The sequence below is a fragment of the Pleurodeles waltl genome, chromosome 3_1 (genome assembly GCF_031143425.1).
Source record: "Pleurodeles waltl isolate 20211129_DDA chromosome 3_1, aPleWal1.hap1.20221129, whole genome shotgun sequence".
NCBI classification, from domain to species: domain Eukaryota; kingdom Metazoa; phylum Chordata; class Amphibia; order Caudata; family Salamandridae; genus Pleurodeles; species Pleurodeles waltl.
In genome coordinates this window covers 1,596,922,354-1,596,946,399 of record NC_090440.1, presented here as the reverse complement: position 1 = coordinate 1,596,946,399, position 24,046 = coordinate 1,596,922,354, and positions in this window count along the sequence as shown.

Below are 24,046 nucleotides of genomic sequence, written 5' to 3'. Positions count from 1 at the left end.
TTTCAGGAAGGCCTTGTAAGAAAGGGGAGAGTCTCCCCTTTCTTACGAGGCCTTCCCGAACGTGGGGAAGGCCGTTTGTGGCCATTTTCCCCATCGGAGCAGGAAGCGGCCACAAGGCCGCTTCCTGCTCCGATGGGGAAATCCACAAAGTGACGTCAGCGCGACGCGGTGCGCTGACATCACAAAGGGGCGGGTGGGGGAGACACGGAAGAGCTTCCGTGTCTCCCGGGGAAGAATAAAAATAATAATCCTCGGGTGCGACGCACCCGAGGATTTATTAACCCCCTCCCTGGTGTCGGCCACTGGTCGTGACCCGCACCAGGGAGGTAGTGCGGGCGTCGGCCAGTGGCCGATGCCCGCATCCAAGGGGTTAATAGATGTAGGATTCCTTTTGTGAGGTGTGCAATATGGATCCAGCTGATGATATAGACCAATTTTATTTTTGCCTATTTTGTAGGGAAATGTCTGATGCATCACCTACTTCCATGTTGTTAAGGTCTGCACCTGTTAATGTGATCACTTACACAGTATATTTGAGTCATGATTGATTTGCTATATTTCGGACCTCATGACAGCCTAGGATTGGAACAATGTAATAAAGATGTTATAAGACAAGACATTTCTATGTATGTTTTGGTGTGACATGGTTGTGATCCTGAGCAAAACCTGTGCATGCAACATATCCATGCTTATTGTAGTGTTCACGCGGTATTACATTTCTACAATGGTAGATGTGAGATTTACTACAGCAGACAATGAGTTTGTGTCTTGTGAATTTATTAAAGTGGAAAACGTGATGACATATTTTGTGCAAAAACAAATATAAAAGAAAAATGAAGTAGTGAGCCATGGTGAGTGAAAGCATAGTTGTAGATGTCAAATTACGTGAAACCCAAAGTCCAGAATACTACTCCCATCACAAATGGAAAAGTGTCCAGAATTAGTCCACAGAGTGAATGTGTGATACGCAATGGAGGATATTAAGGTCTAGGTTTCTTACTGGCAGTAGTGGGTGTCTTTCCATCTGCATTTCCTGGATTTTTGCATGATGTCCCCGCTTGGGAGGGTGGGGGACTCAGCTGCTACAGATGCAGTGGTGTCTGTAGGTGTTTCTTCATCTGGCAGAGCCTCCCTTCCTGTGGCTGCCGCAGATATAGATGGGCGGCTGGATGTAGTTGCACCACAGGAAGAGGTAGATGGTGGTGGTGGAAAAGTGGGCTGTGTGGAGGGACAGGTGGAAGTGAGGTAATACCCCCGACATTGTGCGCCGTGGCGGTAGGCGGTCGTGAACCATTGTGCAATTCCTTACTGGTTAATATTGGGCCCTATGGGGCACAGTGGCCAATGGGGAGCTACGCCGGTGATGACGGTATGCACCGCCGTGGACGTGACTGCCATTTTCAACCTGATTCCATACTTGTTTCCTGACCTTCCATAGGAGAGGACCTATACTGCATGTGCTGCTGTGACCTGTGTCTGGTACCTACCATGGCCCGTCTGATGGGGGAAAGGGCCCCAGCCCTCACTTTGGAGGAGTTGGAGCGACTGGTGGATGGGGTCCTACCCCAGTACAGACTGCTGTATGAGCCTCCAGTCCAACAAGTGAGTACACTGTGGGCATGATGCATGTGGCATGAATGCATGGAGTTGTGTGTGAAGGCCTCATGTAAAGGGAGTGGGTGGATGTCCTCTTGGCAGTGTACATGCTGTGGGCTGGGCTATGTGTGTGTGCCAATGGTGATGCAAACGGGTATGGAGGGCTATTTGTGTGACAAGCTGGACTGTTTGTCTAATGGTGTTCTCCTGTCTCTATTGCCTCTGCAGGTCAGCGCCCATCAAAAAAAGGGAATATGGCCAAGGAGGTGCGGACCCTGGGGGTATGTGGCAGGCGGAGCACCCACTGTCAGAAACGGTGGGAGGGCCTGAGATGCTGAACACGGAAGATTGCAGAGGCCAAGCTGGGGGTGGCCTCCCAATGAGGTAGCAGTGCCCATTGGACCCTGAACCCCCTGATGGCCTGCATACTGGCGGTGGCCTACCATAAGCTGGATGGGCGCTTGAGGGAATCCCAGCAGCCACAAGGGGGTGAGTACATTGGCTATCATTACAACTTACGGCTGGTGGGGTGGTATCCGGGTGGTGGTTGTGTGTCCTTGGGTGCCCCTATGTCAGGCCAGACATAGCAGCATAGATCCTCTTGTGGTTAAGGGTTTGAATATAAAATGCGGCTTACCTAGCTTGTTAGTATTCACTTCTGGGCAAGGCTGCGTGGGTCCCAGGTGTGCTTCAGTTGGTGGTGTGTGCCCCTCCTCATTCCTTGGTGACTAGCCATTTCACTGGTAGTGCCATGCATAGTGTGGAGGCCTGTTCCCTGTGTGTGAGGGTGCTGTGTACGCCAACAGTGGTGTTGGTGCAGTCACTGACCCTGTGTATTCTTTGTTTCTCTCCCCACCTTTCTTGTTTTGTCATCCTGTCCTTTTGTGCATTAGCATCATCTGGCAGAGGAGCAGTGGTACCGGCAATAGAGGGAGATGCATCCCACAGGACCCTGCAGTCAGAGTCCACTGATGCTGAGGGTACCAATGAGACAGAGGGGAGACCCACAGCAAAGACTGGAGGGAACAACAAAGACTCTGATACCTCCGCCGATGGGAGCTCCCTGGTGAAGGCAGACACCTCTGTGACCACCCCAGCTGAAGGTACAGCAGCCACCCTAAACCAGCACTGCCATCCCAGTAGCCCCTCAGTGAGTTGCCTGTGCCCGCTCACCCAGGAGGATGGGCATCTCCTACGCCCCAGGCACCTTAGGCTCTGCCTCAGTGAGCCCTGCTGCCCTGAGTGAGGAGGCTATTGACCTTCTGAGATCCATCTCTGTGGTGCAATCAACCATTGTGAATGCCATCCAGGGGCTGGCATCCCAGATGCAGCAATGCAATGCATTTCTCGAGGGCATTCACAATGGATTGGCGGCCCAACAGAGATTGATTCAGACTCTGGCCTCCTCCCTGATGGCAGCCATTGTCCCTGTTTCAGCCGTCCCCCCTCCAACTTCCACTCCCCAGTCCCATTCTCCTCAACCCCAACCCATCCCAAGCACACAGACAGACTCGCACGCACACAAGACAACACCCAAGAGTGGCACAACCAAACACAAGCACCACACTTCATCCCACAGACACTCACACAAACACCATTTAGTTGCAGCCACAAGAACATCCACTGTCTCCACTGTCTACCCCTCCTCCTCCTCCTCCATCTCTCACCCAGTTATATCTACACTCACACCTGCATGCACTAAATCAATATCCTCTTCCAGCATCATCACCACACCAAGCAGAAAACACTCCTCACTGGCAGACACCTCCACAACATCCATGCACGCGTCCCCTGTGTCCTCTCCCACCGTGTCCCCCCCTCCTAAAGAACACAAACGCAAGCACTCAGACACCCAACAGCCATCCACCTAACAATAGCATACAGCCCATGCACCTGCACCGAAATTCAGCAGACAAACACCTCCCACAACCGCTCCCTCATCCTCTACTCCCATTACTCCACCCTCTTCCCACCCCTACGTACCTAAAAAGCTTTTCCTTTCCATGATTAACCTCTTCCCTACCCCCCACCCATCCTGCACGTATGGGCAGGGTAGCAAGGACCCAGCCCAGCACCTCAGCCAAACAGTCCACAGGGCCATTGGTAGCACCACCTACTCGTGGTGGTAGGGATACCAGACCAACATTGCTGAAGGGGAAGGAGGCAGCACAACCTGGGATGAAAGGGAAGAGTCCGCCACCATCTGTGAAGAAGGGGAAGGAGCCTCCACCAACTGTGAAAAAGGGGAAGGAGCCTGCAAAAGCTGTGAAGAAGGGGAAGGAACCTGCACCAGGTGGAAAGAAGGGGAAGGAGCCTGCACCAGCTGCAAAGAAGGGGAAGGAGCCTGCACCAGCTGGAAAGAAGGGGAAGGAAGCTGCACCTGTTGGAAAGAAGGGGAAGGAGCCTGCACCACCAGGCAGAGGGGGTAAGGGATCCCCAACCCATGACCTGGAGGAGAGGAGACAATCTACACCAGCAGGAGCTGTCAGCCTAACACCGCCAACACCAGCAGCTGTCACAGACCCCCCACCGCCAGCCATGGTTGTGCAGCCATCAGAGAGTGCAGGGGCTGACCAGGAGTCTCCCCAACCACCACCACAGTGGAGCCATCAGAGAGTGCAGGGGCTGACCAGGAGCCTCCCCCAACCACCACTACAGTGCAGCCATCAGAGAGTGCTGGGGCTGACCAGGAGCCTCCCCCAACCACCACCACAGTGCAGCCATCAGAGAGCGCAGGGGCTGAACAGGAGCCTCCCCCAACCACCACCACAGTGCAGCCATCAGAGAGTGCAGGGGCTGACCAGGAGCCTTCCCCAACCACCACCACAGTGTACCCATCAACGCCGGCGGACACCATGTAGTCCAGCCTCAAGGGGCTACTGTGCGGCCTGCCCCCGCCAGAACTAGTGGGCAAGTCACCCACTCCAGAGACTATGGCCTTGCACTCCCCAGGACAAAGCACATGGCATGTTGCCCCCTCCAGAACCAATGGTCAAGTCACCTACTTGAGAGACCGTGGCCTTGCCCTCCCCAGGACAAAGCACAGGGCATGTTGTCCCTTCCAGAACCAGTGGGCAAGTCACCCACTTGAGAGACTGTGGCCTTGCACTCCCCAGGACAAAGCACATGGCATGTTGCTCCCTCCAGAACCAGTGGGGAAGAAACCCACTCCAGAGACTGTGGCCGTGCACTCCCCAGGACAATGCACAGGGCATGTTGCCCCCTCCAGAACCAGTGGGCAAGTCACCCACTCGAGAGACTGTGGCCTTGCACTCCCCAGGACAAAGCACAGGGCATGTTGCCCCCTCCAGAACCAGTGGGGAAGACACCCACTTGAGAGACTGTGGCCTTGCACTCCCCAGGACAAAGCACAGGGCTTGCTGTCCCCTACAAAACCAGTAGGCAAGTCCCCCACTTGAGAGACTGTGGCCTTGCACTCCCCAGGACAAAGCACAGGGTATGTTGCCCCCTCTAGAACCAGTGGTCTTGTTCCCGCATCCAGCTGGGGTGGCCACCCCCTCCCCTTGAGGTGCCTGAATATTTGAGAACTGATGCACCTGCAGTGTTCAATCCAGATTGGTGCAGGATTCAAGTAGGGCCGTGGACTGTTCCCTGTGGCCATGTGGGCCATTTGAACTATGGACTGGGCAGTGTCCCTTTTTTATACAAGTGTACATATTTGTTTCATGGCCAAATTGGATTGCTGATTTTATTGTTGGACTGATTACAATCACTTTCGTCAATTCCTGTTGTCCTCGCATTATCCTGCAGATTTTTCGGGGTCTATTTGTTATTGTAATGCAGCTGGCTGTGTGTATGGCGTGTGTGTGTCGGATGTGTGTGGTGTGGTGTGTGTCACTCTCGTTTTCCTCCCACCCTCCCTTGTTTGCTAGGCAGCTGTCCTCACCGTCGTCTTCTTCGCCGGCGTTGGTGTTCAAGGTGGAGCATAACGTAGAAGATCATTGGGAAGACTTGCAGTTCCGGTTTCATGGTGGCGTGGTTCTTCCCTGTGCCTCCAATGGTGAGTCCCTTGACTTTTGTGCTCTGTTTCCGCCAGGCTTTTGATGCTGTTGGTACCGCCCCGGAAAAGGTGGCGGATTGCAGGGTCAAAACATGGTGGGCTGTACTTTGTCTTCCGCCTGGCTGTAAGCAGCTACGACCGTGGTGACTGTTGTTTCCGCCCTGGAGATCGGTGTGGTACATTGGCTATCTATCAGAGATATCACCGCCATGGCCATAATTTGGTGGAACTTACTGCCTGCCTGTTGGCGGTATTACCGCTACTTTATTACCCACCACAAGGGTCGTAATGAGGGCCATAGTGCAGTAAAGTGTATTTTTGATTTTTGCCATATTCAAAAATCTCCAGAGTAGCGGAGTAATACCCACAAATTACTGTGCGACTTAGAAAAATGTGCAGTTCTCCCTAGACTGCCATAAAAATATATGGAAAATTATACATAACATTTTCTACCTATTACCACTTAAGTAAAGGGGTAATAAGTAGTGAACAAAAATAATACCTAATACTTACCTATAGTCAAGACCCTAACCCAGAGCACAGCGAAATGCAGACCGCAGGATGCATCAAAACTGTGATAAACCTACACAGATTCCTTTTCCCTTTAGTAAACACAGCCATTAGCCAATCACATTCTGACTTCCCAACCGCATGTACCGCTGTATACCGCAAACTTACCCCAGTATATCACCGCACAATGTATAAGTAAAAAAAATTTAAACGTATACATTTAACACTACTTACACTATTCACATACCAAAAATGTACCATTTACACCTTATAATGTATATAACTGCTACACATGTTTCATTCAACACATTCCACTCTATGCCATCCCACTCTATGCCACTTCACTCTGCGCTATTACAATTTATGCCACTCCAATCTTTTGTCACTCTACCAGATGCCTCTACACTCTACACCAATTCCACTATCCTCCACTGTATACAACACCACTGTACTCTATGCTGTTATGCTGTATGCACTCCATACTATGACGCTCCAGTTTACACCTCTCCACTGTACACCCTTCCACTATACACTACTCCAGTACACTACTCCACTCTATGAAACAAAACTCTATTCTACTCTATGCCACTCTGTGTGCCACTTCAGTGTATACCACAGTACTCTATGCTATTCCACTGTATGACACTCTACCATATGTCAATCAACTCTACGTCACTTTTCTCTATGCCACTACACTCTGCACTATTCTACTGTATTCCACTTCACTGTACCAAATTCCCCTCTACTCCACTCCACTCTACGACAGTAACTGAATGGCAGTACACTTTATAACACTCTTCCACTGTACTGCACCACACTCCACTTAATGGCACTCCACTCGATGACAGTAACCTTCATGATTTACAAAAAAAAAAAAAAAAAAAAAAAAGAAAACATTGTAATTACAAATTACAAATATAAAGGTTAAGGATAAGTTATAGTTATGGAGCTTTATTTCTTCTTTCAATAGAAACCTAACTTAAACTACACAAACAATAGAAATGCTGAAGTTATAGTTATAACTTAAATTTATAATTTACGCACCACATTCAAATTACTATAGGTTGTTGTTAGAAATGGGGTCTTTGGTTGGCAGTCACGTTATTCCCTGTCAAAGCAAGGACCCTCACTCTCGTCAGGGTAAAGGAGAATCACCCTCATTTAACCCTTGCTCACCCCCCTTGGTAGCTTGGCACGAGCAGGCAGGCCTAACTTCAGAAGCAATGTGTAAAGTATTTGTACCAACACACAAAGTAACTCAGTGAAAACACTACTAAGTGACACTACACAGATTTAGAAAAATAGGTAATATTTATCTAAACAAAACAAGACCAAAACGACAAAAATCCAACATACACAAGTCAAGTTATGAATTTTAAAAAGAATCAGAGTCTTAGCCCTCATTATGAACATGGCGGTAATGACTGCCATGCTGGTGGTCATTACTGAAAACGGCATGGCAGTTCAGACTATGTAGGATACCCCACCAGGTAATCCCTGGCAGAAAGCATACGGGTGACAGGAATTCTCATTCCTGTCACCTTTCTATGACACGCCAGGCCCCCCCCTTGCCACTACCCCCACCCACCCCCCAAACCCCTAGAACTGCCCCCATCCCCCGAAACCTGAAAACCAAACCCCATCCCTCCTCCCTACAATCTCCCTGTAGGCCTCCAAAGCCCCCTCTCATCATCCCCTACCCCCACCTCTACACAGGTCGCCCCAAAACACATGCATTCATACACGCAGACACAGATCCCCCCTTCACAAATGCACATGCCCATTCATATACACACACTCAGACACACACCCCTACCTCCTTCCCTCTCGGACAGCACTTACCTGTTCCATGGCGCTGCTCGGGGAGAGAATGGGCTTCTTGGATGCCACTCGACCAGCATCGCCTCCATACACCACCATGCCCATGACTGCATCATTATAGGTGTGGCGGTATCTGGACTGACGTGGTGGTGAGGGTGGAGCAGCATTCACCCCCGCCACCGACCGCCAGCAGGGCGCATGAGGGGACTCACCGCCATCTGTGGCGGTGAGACTCCATGAGCCAGAATATGGCGGGATGCCTGCATCTACCACTGGCGGACTTCCGTCAACCATCAGCAAAGCACAAACACAAGCAAAGGGGCAGTACTCCTCCTCCAGCTTCTCCAGCTCTTCTCCCGGGCACAGGTGCCTCTTGGTTCCAAAAGTATTCCGATTTGCAGGTGTCTTGGGTGCATTTCTAATACCCCTTTCTACCTTTGAAGTAAGCCTACTTCAAAGACAAGTCTCTGTTGCTTTCAAGAGCCTGCCTTTCCCAGGCCAGGCCCCAGACACACACCAGGTGGTTGGAGACTGCCTTATGTGAGGGCAGGCACAGTTCTTTCAGGTGTCTGTGACCACTCCTCTCCTCCCCTCAGCCCAGATGGCCCATCAGGATATGCAGGCTACAGCCCAGCTCCCTTTGTGTCACTGTCTAGAGGAGAGGTGTAAACAGCCCAACTGTCAAACTGACCCAGACAGGGAATCCACAAACAAGCAGAGTCACAGAATGGTTTAAGCAAGAAAAGGCCTAATTTCTAAAATCAGCATTTTCAAACACACAATCTAACACCCAGCTTCACTAAAAGATGTATTTTTAAATTGTGAGCTCAGAGACCCCAAATTCCACATCTATCTGCTCCCAAAGGGAATCAGCGCTTTAAGAATATTTAAAGGTGCCCACCATGCCAACCTATGAGACAGATAGGCCTTGCAACAGTGAAAAACAAATTTGGCAGAATTTCACTGTCAGGACATGAAAAACACATAAGTACATGTCCCACCTTTAACATACACTGCATCCTGCCCATGGGGCTATCTGGTGCCTACCTCAGGGGTGACTTACATGTATAAAAAGGAAAGGTTTAGGCCTGGCAAGTGGGTACACCTGCCAATTAGAATTGGCAGTTTAAAACTGCACACACAGAAACTGCAGTTGCAGCTCTAAGCCATGTTTACAGGGCTACTAATGTGGGTGGCACTTTACTAGGGACTTACTAGTAATCAAATATGCCAATTGTGGATAACCCAATGTACTCATACAATTTATGCAGGGAACACTTACATTTTAGCACTGGTCATCAGTGGTAAAGTGTCCAGACCAAACAAAAACAGCAAAAACAGAGTCCAGCACATAGAAGTAACCTTGAAAGTAGGTGCAAAAAGTTAGGGGAGACCATGCCAATGATGCCAAGCCTAACAGTTGTAGTTATAACTCACATTAATAACTTACTCACCATCTTCAAATTACTATGTCGCACATCTCCGTACAAAGTCAGGTCAGCTCCTTCACCACACTACATTAACTATGACTCATCACTCTACCACATGCTGTTGTCTCATAAATCATGTTATTTCAATGTCATAGTGTTGTTATGAATGCTATCATTTCACATGCTATAAGTTATGTAATATGTAATGTTCTAACCAGTGCATGGAGATGGCGCGATTTATAGTTGCAGCGAATCCCCACACGGCCAAAGGGTTGGCTTTCCGTATGGTAATAAAATATTATCTGAAAAAAAACCTGGAAATTCACTGAACAAAACAAAGGTTACAATTTTGCTTATAACTTTGACACTGTTTCACAAGTCTTTGCAAAACTTTTTTTAAAAGCGCTCTTTTTTTTGCCACGTTTGTGCATGGAAATTTTCGGGTTGATCCATCAAGTGGGGGCCGAGAAAAAGGGGGGTTCCAAAACACAAAGGGGGTCATTCTGACCCTGGCGGTCCGAGACCGCTAGGGCAAAAAAGACCAAAGCACCGCCAACAGGCTGGCGGTGCATTTTTCCCTATTCTGACCGCGGCGGTACCGCCGCCGTCGCACCGCCGGGGCCGGCGGTTTCCCGACGTTTATGCCCCGGCGGGGATAATCCCCTTACCGCCAGCCTGTTTCTGGCGGTTTGCACCGCCAGGAAGAGGCTGGCGGTAAGGGGTGTCCTGGGGCCCCTGGGGGCCCCTGCACTGCCCATGCCATTGGCATGGGCAGTGCAGGGACCCCCTAACAGGGCCCCGGCCAGCTTTTCACTGTCTGCATAGCAGACAGTGAAAAGCGCGACGGGTGCAACTGCACCCGTCGCACGGCCGCAACACCGCCGGCTCCATTAGGAGCCGGCTCCTGTGTTGCGGCCTCATTCCTGCTGGGCCGGCGGGCGCAAACTTGGTTTGCGCTCGCCGGCCCAGCAGGAATGTTGGAATGGGGGCCGCGTGAGTGCGCCGCATTGGCGGCCGCATGGCGGTTTCCGCCTGGCGGGCGGCGGTAGCCGCCCACAAAGGTCGGAATGACCCCCAAAGTCCCCATGCATTTTTCATAAACTTGTTTAGGAATCAATGCCGCAAAAACAGCCGAACAGAGATAAACCAAAATTGGCAGGAAAATAGATTATGGTCCACAGATTGCGCTTATTGTGGTTTGGTGTAATTTCTTTCAGTGTTATTTGAGAAATGAAGTTTCAAATGTAATTTTATATTTGGATGGTTGAATCCGCGAGAGTCTCTTGAGGGGGGCGGATGAGAACCAGTTTAAAAATAGAGCTTTCTGATTAGCCCAGGGAGCTTTTTTTCTCTTGGCACAATTAGCTCTGGCAGAGGTCAGACTGCCATCCGAACGAGCAATCTGATTGCCAGCAACATGAGGAAAATGCTGTATGCAGCCATTACAGGACTACCCGCCTCTGTAGGCCTTATGTGGGGACCCAGAAGGACTCACCCGAGGAAAAAATGAAAAGAAAAAAAAAAAGCCCCGCAAGATTGTGGCAAAAAGTGGCACCCGTCATTTTGTAATATATACATATATATGGGAGGGGCGTCAGTATGGCCCCTTCCACAGCTCATTTAGAACATGGGACACCCATCCCCTTAGGTGAGGAATATTTAAGGATAGGGGGCATGCAGCTCCACTCCCCGAGCTGTTTTCTGTCCAGTAGGCCCCATCCGCCTCTGCGCAATGCATTTATTAAGGTGAGGGGGGCAAGCACACAACCGTGGGCAGGGAAACACTGAAGGTCTGATTTAGACTTTGGTGGTAATGGTCCCACCGCCGACTTTGACTGAAAAGCCGCCCGCCACCATGACCATCAACCCACTGTATTTAGATGTTGGCAGTCTCAGATGAAAGCCCACATCCAAATCGCTGTTTCCACTAAGAAACACCACCAGCGTAGATGGTGGAATAGGGAAAATGTCTGACGGCAGCACTCCAGACACCTTTCTTGCCATGCAGATTTGGATGTGCCTTACCACCAAGAAAAAAGTGGCTGTTCAACCTCCATGTTTAAGTTGGCAGATTGGGGGGGAGAGGGTGGCGGAGTGAAAACTCACCTTTTTTCCACAATCCACCCCAGGCTACGACAGGGTATTACTGGATAACACCTGCTATCGCTGCTGCCACCAACCCACAGAGCAAACACACCCTTTCCTGCATCCCCCCATTGCTGGACTTGAAGGTAGGAATGCCGCATTGCCAGGGTATGTTGGGTGGGCACTGCACATGAGGTTGGGGCTACTGCAGGCAAATACATGTCATAGTCATTTTATTAAATCACTATGACATGCATATGTTAGGGACACAATAGCGTCACACGTGGCGGGGGACACACTGGCACAACACGCAGATCACACACATACACAATGTCCATTGTGATGCCATCATTCATTGCAAAATGAATTATTTTACCACAATGACAGTACAATCACACTGTACAGCGGTGTCCATGTGTGCGCATTGCAAGGAGTCCTGTACTGGTAGGTTTGTGCCATCTGCTGTGTATGTGAGTCTGTATGTGTGTGTGTGTAGATTATTTGAGGCGCAGAGAGAGCTGGAGTGGGTGGTATGGTTGTGTCTGTATGTGTGTCACTTGCATGTGAGACCGATGTTGGTGTGTATGTTGTGTTGCTGTGTGACACATTCTGGTGAGTGTTGCTGTTGTGTGGCCGATGTTGTGCTGTGTGTAGTTGTGCTTGTGTGTGTGTAGCTGAGTGTGTAGTTGTGTAGGCTGTTGTGGTTGTGTTGTGTGTCATGTGTCGGTGCAGTGTAAATAGTGTGTGTATGTTGTGTCAAGGATGTATGGCAATGTGTGATTTCAGCATGCACAGGTTGTGTTGGAATTGCAATGGGTAATCGTGTGTATGTGGTGTGTAGTCTATGTGCAGGTTGCCACATATGGCTAAGGGGCAGTGTGTGTGTGTGTGTCACTTACCTTTCCTCCATAGCCTCTGCCATTGTACGAAGTCTATTGGGATCCGCTGTCATCTTCCTCCGTCAGTAGTCCATAGCCAGTCAATCCGCTTGCAGAACTACAACATCTAAATATGGCAGGTGGAACACAGTGGGATTGATGGTCTTTTCGGGTATGCTGTTGACACAGCTTGGCGATGCAACCGCCAAGATCTAAGTCTGCTCCCAGCCAGAAAGAGCTTTAAAAATGATCCTGCCAGCTGGGAGCAGACATGTGTTCTGTCTTCCTGCCCTCACTTATGCGGGCAGGGAATCAGATCATATATTGCTCCCACCTGGACAAAACATACCCAGGGGACCCTATCCCCCCGGGCCCAATTCATTTATTACGGGGGGTGCACTTCAGCAGGCAGGAAAGCATGTGTTTGCTCCTGTCTGGTGGGAGTGTTTTTTAATCTCCTGCAAAACAGGATCAAACACTAAGGACCTGATTATGAGTTTGGCGGTCCGTGGACCACCATGGCGGTGGAAGCAGTCCGTTAGCTGTCGGATTGGCAGTCAGACCACCATATTATGATGCATACGGTTTCATACATAGACCAAAGACCATTGCGCTCCCATCGGCACCACCTTGCACTGCAGACCGCCGCAGTGGCCAGATAACGCAATGCACATGTTGGAGGATGGAGAGCCACTGTTCCCCGCTGGTCAGATTACGATGATGCTTTCCGCTGACACGTCTGTGGAGGTCCAACCATCACGTCTCTGCTGGTGGAAAGGGAGAGATAAAAGGGTATAATCCACCTGTACGCAGCTTCAGACTTCCTGTGCTGACATGGAGCCGATCATACATGTTCTGCCTCTGCTCATGATTATCGATGCCGCCCAAAATCCACACCACCGTAGATGCAACTGGCGTAAGATAACATATATACCTGTCACCACAAACTCCACAGAAAAATCCACGGTCCGCCATTCACCAGCTATGTAGGCTATGCTCCGTGGACCAAGTATATTGTGTGTCCTGGCTCGGATGCGTACACAATGTATGACACAATCCCAGCCACATACAGCCCACTTTGGTCACGTCATTCACACCTCACCCCCACTTTTGTCAAAAACAGACATGTTTGCACATCCCAGTTGCAGGGACAGTGATGGGAACATAACATTGTCTCACACAACAGCAAATTCACATCACAAACACACATACAAATAGAAATGACACAACCTCATATTCATCATATGCCCTTGCCTGTTGTGCTATTGAAGACACATATGTATGGATGTGTCATTGAACCTAAACACCCCTTCTCTGAAACATACATCTAAGGGACTCACACATATCAAACACATTGCATGAGTATCCAAGCTTAATGGGATGCACAATCTTTAGTGAGAACAATATCCAAAACACACAATGTGTTGAATACACGCAGAATTTGAATCCTGGCATCAGGGTGAGCCCAGGAAGGATGCTGCCCTAGGATACATGTCACAATGCACATGACCCAGAAACACTATTTCTACAGGTACTGGAGTTTCATGTTTCTCAGGGATAACCAATAGCACTAACACAATATGTTGAATTCATGCAGTATAGGAATTGTGGCATCAGGGTGACCCCAGGAAGGATGCTACCGTAGGATACATGTCACTGTGCACATGACTCAGAAACACTATATGCACTGGTACTGGAGCCTCGTGTTTCTCAGGGATAACCAATAGTACCAACAAGTGCCATGCCCATGTGCCAAATGTGGAAGTGCACGTCAAGAAAGCAAATATAACAGCAACTGCATGGGTCACACATGTAGATGAACTAGCTGGAAGATACACTCATAACAATTGACACATGGCCATTCAAAGGAATAGAAAGGCAGTTCAAGTCAACACCCTCCATGTGTGAACAAACAAACCTCCAGCTCACACACATGATACCAATATGCAACATGCAAAATGTTGACAGTGGTCAAGCCAACAATAAATACTTACCACAGCAAGCGCCACACATTGCAATGACACCGCAATTAGATTACTCCTCACACATCTATCCATTGAACATTTCCCCTTGTGCTGGGTGACTCCAGCACTGCTCCCAAAGTCATATGTTGCCAAACACAGCAAATAGATGAACAAATCAGGGTGAAACAAACAGAACTGTAGGCATACATCACTAATTACTCAGGAACAGCAAAAAGGTAGAAAAGGAATGACAGGACAATTGTGTAACAATTCAAACAACTGTGCTTTATTAAGCATAACTCCACAGAGGAGTAAAGGCCAATGGCGAGTCCAAATGTCTATAAATGGATTGCACACCAAAGTGCACCACACCTGACTCACTGATCACTGCCACAGGGACCTTCAAAGGAAGGGCATCAAGTGGCCATGCCAGGTACCTCAATTATCTCCTTTGGGAGTGGTGGGGCTTGGTTTGGAGGGGGGGGATGAATCGGGAGAGGTAGTCTTCACTTTAGGAGGGGTGGACTTCTTTTTGGGTATGGGAGGGGCATGGGTGGATCTAGGGGTGGTGAAGGCAGGTGTGACAGATGAGGACTTGGAGGTGGTAGAGATGGCTTGGGATTTGGGTGGGGTCTTTTTGGTCTTAGGACGTGGGGTGTTTTTGGCAGGGGTAAGGGCAAGGGAAAACAGGGAAATCTCTTTGGGAAAATGGGTAGGGATACCAGAAGGGGGTAGGGGTTTGGAGGTTGAGGGAGTGGTTGTGTCTGATCTTTGTGTTGTTGGTGCTGGTGACGTGTGGATGTCTGATGTATGTTTGGCGTTGTCAATTGTGTTTCTTGGGAGGCATTGAGGTAGAGTGGGGGAATGGTGTCTATGGTGATATGTCTGTTGGGATGGTGTCTGGGGGTATGGGTTGTATGCTGTATGGGTCTGTGTCAGTGGGGGTGGTGTTTGTGGGAATGTTGGGTGTGGTGGTATGTGTGTGGGTGTTTACTTCTTGCATGCTAGTGTGTTCTGTGGTGTTTGTGTTTGTAGTTGCTTGTAGTGGCTGTTGAGGTGGGTGTGTGCAGATGTGTCTGTGTCCTTGGGAGAGGTATGGGAACAGGTAAATTGGATTAGGAAGGTGGGGAGTAGGAGGGTGTGGGGTGGAAGGCTACCATCAGTGTGGAGGCCAGGGCCTGACGAGAGCTCTGTAGGCCAGCCATGGCACTATGAAGGCCTTGCAGGCACACAACCACCTGTTGAAGCTGGTTGCCCTGCAGATGGATGGCATTCAGCATGGCAGCCTGACCAACAGAGATACTTCTCAGGAGCTCAATAGCCTCCTCACTGAGGGCAGCAGTAGTTACATGGGCTGGGGGACATGCCTGGCGCAAAGGAGATGCCCACCCTCTTGGGTGAGCAGGCATGACCAACTGGGCAGGGAGCAACAGGGAGGGTGGAGATGGATATGGGGGTGGTGGACAAGGATGGTACAGATGCAGGTCCTGGCTCTTCTGCCATCATTAGGGAACGGCCACTAGAGGATTAATCTAAAGATGGAGCGGTAGATCCTGTCTTCACCGTGGCACTCTCTTCACCCTTCAGGCCACTGGGTCCCTCTGTGTCAAATGCATCTTGACTGGAGGTACTGTGGCCAGCTGCTTCTCCACTGGTCTCTGCCCTGTCTCTACCCTGTCTCCTCTGCTTGGCTGTGATGATACTGAACTTACAAAGACAAATAGGGTCAGTCCATTTGCCTGATCACACTTGAACAGTATCATAATGTACAGTAGCTTCCAGCCACAAGCTCCACCAAAGTGGCAACAACATTTTCAACACCAATGCATGTATGCTCATAGAACTATAAACAGTTGCCCAAGGTGAATAAGAATTACAGAATTGCACGGGTGTAGCTGTCTAATCACAAAAATCATGGATCACGTAGGAGATCTTGTCACCCGAATGGCTTGGCTCTTGTTGCATCCACAGTAACCTGCTATCATCAAATAGCATGGCAATGCCATGTTCATTCTCACACATCACAAACAAGGTCATGCACCCAGGAAAACTTCCTAGCCCCAAAACCACGTCATGATGAGCTGACGGACAAATAACCCAGCAGTGTTGCAGCAAGTACAGTAGCTGGAGGAAGGTGACATGGACACATCCATGCCACACTATCAAAACTTCACAATGGACACAACTAAACATGACCATTCTCTAAATAGTCTCACGAAGGTTGTACCAAAGTTATTCTGAAAGATAACACATTTTGTATGGAAAAGTACAGTGGAGACCAGTATTTCAAAATGTATGGCAGACTTGTATATGGATATCCATAGCACAATGAATCTGCTACCCCCAGGGAAATCAACTGTCCTGATTGGTACTGCTGGGAACACCATTCTAATATTCCATGAGTACAAAACAATAGTCCATTAAATGTTGTAGAGGCTCAGGGAATCTACTGTACCTGTAGAAGGTCTGAACATGTTGCCCAATAGGATGCTACATCACTGTTCCTTTATGGCATGCAAACACAGATTCCCTTGGATGAATGAGTGTACACACTCACATATTGTTGGATCCTAGCCTGTAAAGTAAGGCCATCTGCTGAGGGAGACCCCATAGTGTCAGGAGAATTTGGGAGGGCGGCTGTAGCCAGCGTCCCATGAGTTCTGGTATCTGGAAGTATCACTTCTAGTGATGGGGTGCAGAAGTCCAGACAGAGGGTTGAGAGGGAGTTGTGGGTCCCACTGGAGAACCTGGAGGGTCAGGGGTTAGCTCTGAGGTCAGAGCCCCTCAGGAATTACCTTGGTAATACCATTGCTTGGCTGGGAGGGGGGGGGAACCAGACTCTTCCCGGTGGGCAGAGGTCAGGGAACTAGCACCAGCCAGATTCTCGTGTAGCCTTTAGGGAAGGCTTTTCCCTTGTGAGAAGTAGGTGTGCTCCCCAAGAAGTCCTGGCTTGCCAGGCAGTGGTCCAGCCTGAGGGTGGTGATTCTGGGTTGGATGGTCAGGTTCAGGGGGTAGGCTTTGACCTGATGGGGGTAGGTGTGCTCCCTAGGATGTCCTGGATTGCCAGGATATGGTCCAGGCTAAGGGTACAGACCCTGGGCTGGAGGGTCAGGTGCAGGTGGTAAACCCTGACCTGATGGGGGGGGCGGTTGGCCCAATCACCCCCCCCCCCACTGGGACTTCTAGGGGTACTCTCCATGATGGGGCGGTGCAGAACCCTGGGAGTAGGGGGAGAGGAGGAAGAGACTCACCCCTGACCCCAGTTCAATCCAAGGGTACAGACCCTGGGTTGAAGGGCCACGTTCAGGGTTTCCCCCCTGACCTGGAGGGAGGGGCTACTGCTAACAGTGCCCGACCATGATGGTTTCTAGGGGTGGGGGGGGTCACTCCTAGTGGGGGAGGTGCAGGACCTCAGAAAGGAGGGTGAGGGAAGGGAAGTCTCACCTCTGTGCCTGGTCCAATCTGAGGTTACAGACCCCAGGTTGGAAGACCAGTTGAAGGTTAATATCCCTGCACTGGTAGGAGAAATGTGCAGGACTGCTACTACAAGCACCCTGACAATTCTGGACTCTTGGGGTACTGCTCCTAGGGGGAGGGTACAGAGCCTCAGAGGGGAGGACCAGTGTCAGGCTGTCATCCCTGACCTGGTGGCAGGGAGAGTGGTCAACGGAGCCAGGCACCTGGGGCTACTGCCCCCCACTCTTCACAGTCACAGTGGTTGGAGAGCCTTGAAATACCTGGGGCCTGGCTCTCATCCCTGACCACTGTGGCTTGCTGTCCTGGTGGACAGAGTTGCCCCGGGGAGGGGCAGGAGTCACACCCCGGGTGTTAGAATGGGCCACACCACTGTGTTGGCCATGGTGGTACTGATTGCCCCCATGAGATACCTCTGTGAGAAAAGTAAGGATATGTGCTGCACAGATGGTATCTGCAGGTGAGGAGAGGGGCTCCCTAGGGGTTAGCTTAGTGAGCCCTGAGAGTATGGACAGAGGGATCCAACTGGAGTCAGGAAGGCGTAGAACTGGAGGATGCCCCTGCTGTTGTGGGCCTGGGTCTATTGTTCTATCGCACCAACCAGGGAAGTCCATCAAGGTATTAATTGGTCTCCCCTGGCTTTAGGCTGGTCGGTGTTGTGTTGCACTTGGCCCTTTTTGCAGGGTCATCCCCAATCTTTTTGTCTCCTTCTTCCTATTTTTTCTGACCAGTTTTGGTTGGATTTAGGACTCTGGGCACTTTACCACTGCTAACCAGTGCTAAAGTACATATGCTCTCTATGTAAATTGTATAGTTGATTGGTTTATCCATAGTTGGAATATTTGATTTACTAGTAAGTCCATAGTAACGTGCACTAGAGGTGCCCTAGACCTGTAAATCAAATGCTACTAGTGGGCCTGCAGCACTGGTTGTGCCACCCATATTATTAGCCCTGTAAACACGGCTCAGACCTGCCACTGTAGTGTCTGTGTGGGCAGTCTTGCAGTGCCAATTCGACTTGTGCCTAAACGTTCCCTTTTTATACATGTAAGGCAACCCTAAGGTAGGTCCTAGGTAGCCCCCTGAGCAGGGTGCAGTGCATGTTAAAGGTGGGACATGTACTGATGTGTTTTACATGTCCTAACAGTGAAATGCTGGAAATTCGGTTTCATGGGGGCTGCCTTTAAGTATTATTAAAGTGCAGATTCCCTTTGAAAGCAGATAGAAATTTGGAGTTTGGGGTCTCTGAACTCACAATTTAAAATCTATTAGTAAAGCTGGTTTTTAGATTGTGTGTTTGAAAATGCTACTTTTAGAAAGTAGGCATTTTCTTGCTTAAACCATTCTGTGACTCTGCTTGTTTGTGGATTCCCTGTCTGGGTCAGTTGGACAGTTGAGCTGTTTGCACCTCTCTTCTAGACAGTGACACAAAGGGAGCTGGGGTGTAGCCTGCATATCCTGATGGACCATCTGGCCAGAGGGGAGGGAAGGAGTGGTCACTTACGCCTAAAAGGGCTGTGCCTGCCCTCACATAATGCAGTCTCCAACCCCCTGGTATGTGTTTGTGGCCTGGCCTGGGCAATGCAGGTTCTTGAAAACAACAGAGACTTCTTTTTGAAGTAGGCCTACTTCAGAGGCAGAAAGGGGTATAAGAAGAGCACCCAAAGCCCCTGAAAATCAGATTACCGCTGGGAGGCCTTTGGGTAGCCACGCACTCTATACATTTTTATAACATAACATAACATAACATTACTTCTGGAACCAAGTAGAACCTCTGTCAAGGATGAGAGCTGGAGAGCTGGAGGAGGAGTACTGCCCCTTTGCCTGTGACTGTGCTTTTCTGGGTTGGTCTGCAGTAGCTGCTTCTGCCTGAAAGAGGACAAAGACTGATTTTTGTGTGACTTTCCACTAGTGAAGAACCTCCAAGGGCTTGAACTGAGCTTGCCTCCTGTGGTTGAAGTCTGAGGGACATCAAAGACTTCTCTATGCCAGCCCCTCAACTCTCTGCTGAGACTCCTGTCCTGCCAAGTGGTGCCCTAACCTGTCTCTGGGCCCTTGAAAGGTGAAGCTGGTGGAAAAGGACAGAAATCCACACACTGGCCGACGTGCGGGGAACTTTCGACACACCATCCACAATGCGGCTGATAAACGAAACGCCACCGGCCTTGCGGCTCAAATCAATGCTCCCCCTGCATCCCAACTGGGAGATCGACACATGGCAGCTGGAGAAACGACGCACAACACCCGCTAGCGGCTGCTGATAATGAAGCAATCCCCACGCAACGTGGTTTACTGACACCGTGCGACCAGATTTTGGTGCAGCATCACTGGGCATGAAAAATCAACAGAAAGCCTGCCTGGCACCGACTAGTTTGTGAGTGAGAAATCGACACATCGCTGACCTTTTTGAAAGCATGCTCATCTGTGCGGTTTTATTTTTCACGCTAACCAGGTACTTTGTGTAACAACAGCATTCTCACTGTTTTCTAAGGATGTGGGGCCAGATGTACGAACCGTTTTGCATGGTGCAAACTGCGATTTTCGCAGTTTGTGCCATGCAAAACGGCCATCGCGATGCACATTCCCATTTTGCGAGTCGGTACATACTCGCAAAATGGGAATGCGACTCGCAAATAGGAAGGGGTGTTCCCTTCCTATTTGCGACTCGCACTGCAATGCAGAATTGCTTTGTGACCGCAAAAGCAGTCACAAAGCAATTCGCAGTTAGCACCCACTTGAAGTGGGTGCTAACTCATTCGCAAAAGGGAAGGGGTCCGCAGGGGACCCCTTTGCCTTTGTGAATGCCGCACAAAATGTTTTTTCAGAGCAGGCAGTGGTCCAATGGACCACTGCCTACCCTGAAAAAACAAATGGTTTAATTTTTTCGTGTGTATTGCAACTCGTTTTCCTTTAAGTAAAACGGGCTGCAATACAAAAAAATAACTGCTTTATTTAAAAAGCAGTCACAGACATGGAGGCCTGCTGTCTCCAGCAGGCCACCATCCCCGTGAGTGCAGGGAATCGCAAGGAGGTCGCAAATTGCGGCCCACCTTATTAATATTAATGAGGTGGGTCTTTGCGACCCCCTTGCGATTCGCAGAAGGTGTCTGAGACACCATTCTGCATATGCTTTTGCGACTCGGAAATTGCGAGTCGCACCGACTCGCAATTTCCGAATCGCTAAAGCATTTCTTGCTACATCTGGCCCTAAGACTCTTATTCTTTTTTTAATTCATAGCTTGACTTGCGTATGTTGAATTTTTGCTGTTCTGGTCTTGTTTGATTTAGATAAGTATTACCTATATTTCTAATTTTGTGTGGTGTCCATTTTGTAGTGTTTCACTGTATTACTGTGTGTGTTGGTACAAACATTTTACACATTGCTTCTGAAGATAAGCCTGTCTGCTCGTGCCAAGCTACCAAGGGGGTGAGCGGGGTTAACTGAGGGTGATTCTCCTTTACCCTGACTAGAGTGAGGGTCCTTGCTTGGACAGGGGGTAACCTGACTGCCAACCAAATACCCCATTTCTAACACATATGATTCCAACATTCTTTCAACTCCCTCCGTGATGCATGTCACTAGTCAGGTAATGAGCCTTCACCAAATGACATGTGCAGAGCACTTACAAAATTATTCCACAGCGATGATGTGGAAATGCACAATGGGAGTAATTACAGTATTCCTACCTCGCATGTCCTCTTTGCAACTAGAATTGTACATGAGATTTGTCATGGTGTGACGGGTTAGGGAATGTGTGTGTCACCAATCAATGGTGACATACTCCTGTCTGGGGCACATCACATAAACTGTATAGTCATCAGATTTGTCTGAATCCAAACACATACTGGTCTGCATACATATGTGATGAAATCAGACATCATCACACGAAGACAGGTAAACCATGTAGGACACAGCATTGTACATGATATGACAAAAGTGAAAGGGACACCTGCTAACAACGGGGCCCAAGGAATGAGGGCAACAGTGTCTGTATCAAAATCAGGTCTCTGGACATTCCATACTTACCACGGGACAGCACTGCTTTGTAACTGAACACAAAGAACAATGTATATGTAAGCTATTTCACATGTATAATGGCCAACATCATAGTTAAGACCTTATTGACACACTGACAAATGGCCTGAGGGGTACAGATGCCAACATACTCATGTGAGCAAACACATGGCTGAGAACAGTGATCTATGAACTCATGTTGTTTGATGTTGTGACTAACACAGACAAGGGGAGTGCTGGGAACAAATGACAACCACAACACCAAACAACATGAACTGATTGATCACTGTACTCATCCATGTGACAGCCCCTGAGAATTTATTGACTGTGCACTATAATCTGTTGTGTCCCAGGTCACTGGGACACTTGGCAAGGCTCAGCAGCATGCAGCATCTTACATACCTACATAAGCAATAACTCAGCTGGTGTGTCACCCATTGCCCATCTCCAATCTCTAGGGGGAGATGGCAGACTCTAATCCATCAGCCAGGCAATGTATAAGCTAGGGATATGTCCAGGAATCACCCCCTCATAGCTGTCTCTTAAACACCCACCAAGCTCCATGTAGGCCACCGCCAGGATGTACGCCATAAGGGGGTGGGGGGACAGGCTCCGGTGTATACCTCGCCTATGTTAGGAGGACACCCCCAGTTGGACCTTCACAATCTTCCAGACACAGCATCTCAGGTCCTCCCACCTCTTGCGACAGTGGGTGCCCCCCCCCGCCCCTGCGATGGGCCCCTGGGATCTGCACCTTCAGGTTGATGGCTCTCCAGATCCTTTGCTTCTGATGGGCATTGACCTGTATGGGTGAAAAAGACAAATGAAGAGGTCACAAATCCATTTTTGGGACAAATGTCTGACACACACACATTTTACAAACACCAGTCACAACCATGTTGTATTTGTTCACAGACCACAAGTGTAAAGCATACATGTCACAGGCACAAGGACATAAATTCACCCTTTTGGAGTCATCTGCACACTAACCCACAACCATGCTCCTGGCCTACACTGACTGAGCAAGCCCACTGACCTCAGGTAGCCCAGGCACAAGCAACATGTACTGTGATATGACCCACAATGAAACACAACACACCATTGTAGCCTTCTGCAGGCAAACTCCTTGGCCATGACTGGACAGGCAAATTTACATCCAACCACTTTGACTCAATGCACACAGTCCGTACAGGCAAATACCATAGTATACCCCCAATACTTAAGTGACAAGGATGGGTATCATAGAAAGCCTCTTCCTTGTGCATGTCTGGAAATGTGGTCTACCCAATGAAATAACAATATCACTCCTGAGATGTTTTGTGTAGTATGGGACTGGTATCCCTGAAAACACATTTTACCATATGTTATACTCCTACAGAGATGGCATCAAACATACCAATGTATGTTTTGTCTGTTTTATTGCATATTGATAGCCAAGGAGTCACATGTAATGCTCTCCCTCAAACTACCTGCACTGTAGGTTGGTCGGTTGTGAAATATACCTGTACTGTACAAACATGACTCATAAAAAGGGGACAACAGAGCTGTGCGAGTAAGGGGCCTGTCATATGTCAATTACATACATTGAGAATGGGGGTCAGTGGACAAATGTTGTAGGTCAGAGGGGAACATCAATACCCATTCCTAATGTAGTCAATGTACAAAGGCATTCTGGCCAAGTCTTGACTCTGAAGGCCACATCCAAGGATCTGCAGGTCTACATGGAGTGTGCCCGGGGCCAAAGTTGCATAGCCATAGTAACTGTGCCCCAGCCTGGTCTATCTCTCTTACTGGAAGCATATCTGACAGTCCTTGTTCTCTGGAGGCTGAGCATACAGAACCTGAATGACACTCACATTTCCATTAATTCCATGCATTACAGTACATCCTATCCCCATCATCTTTGAGTACAGGGTTTTGTGTCACTCTGAAGGGCACAGTGAGTTTCACATGCTTCTCAAATAGCATTTTGCCAATGCCAGATCCTGAGTGTTCGTTGGGACTATACACATTGATGACACAGTCCTCATAAGACTCAAACAGCATACATACACAGCTTATGCTGTAATGCAAATACATGTTGGCCTTCATTTTAAAAAATCATGTAGAAAGATACATCATTGCCTGCTTGCCTAGATATATGTATGCAACTGAAAGGGGATTTATCCCTTATCACACGACACAATGGTAATGTGTTATACACAAGTACAACTCTCCACTACCAGTACCATCTACACCCTATGTAAGGACCC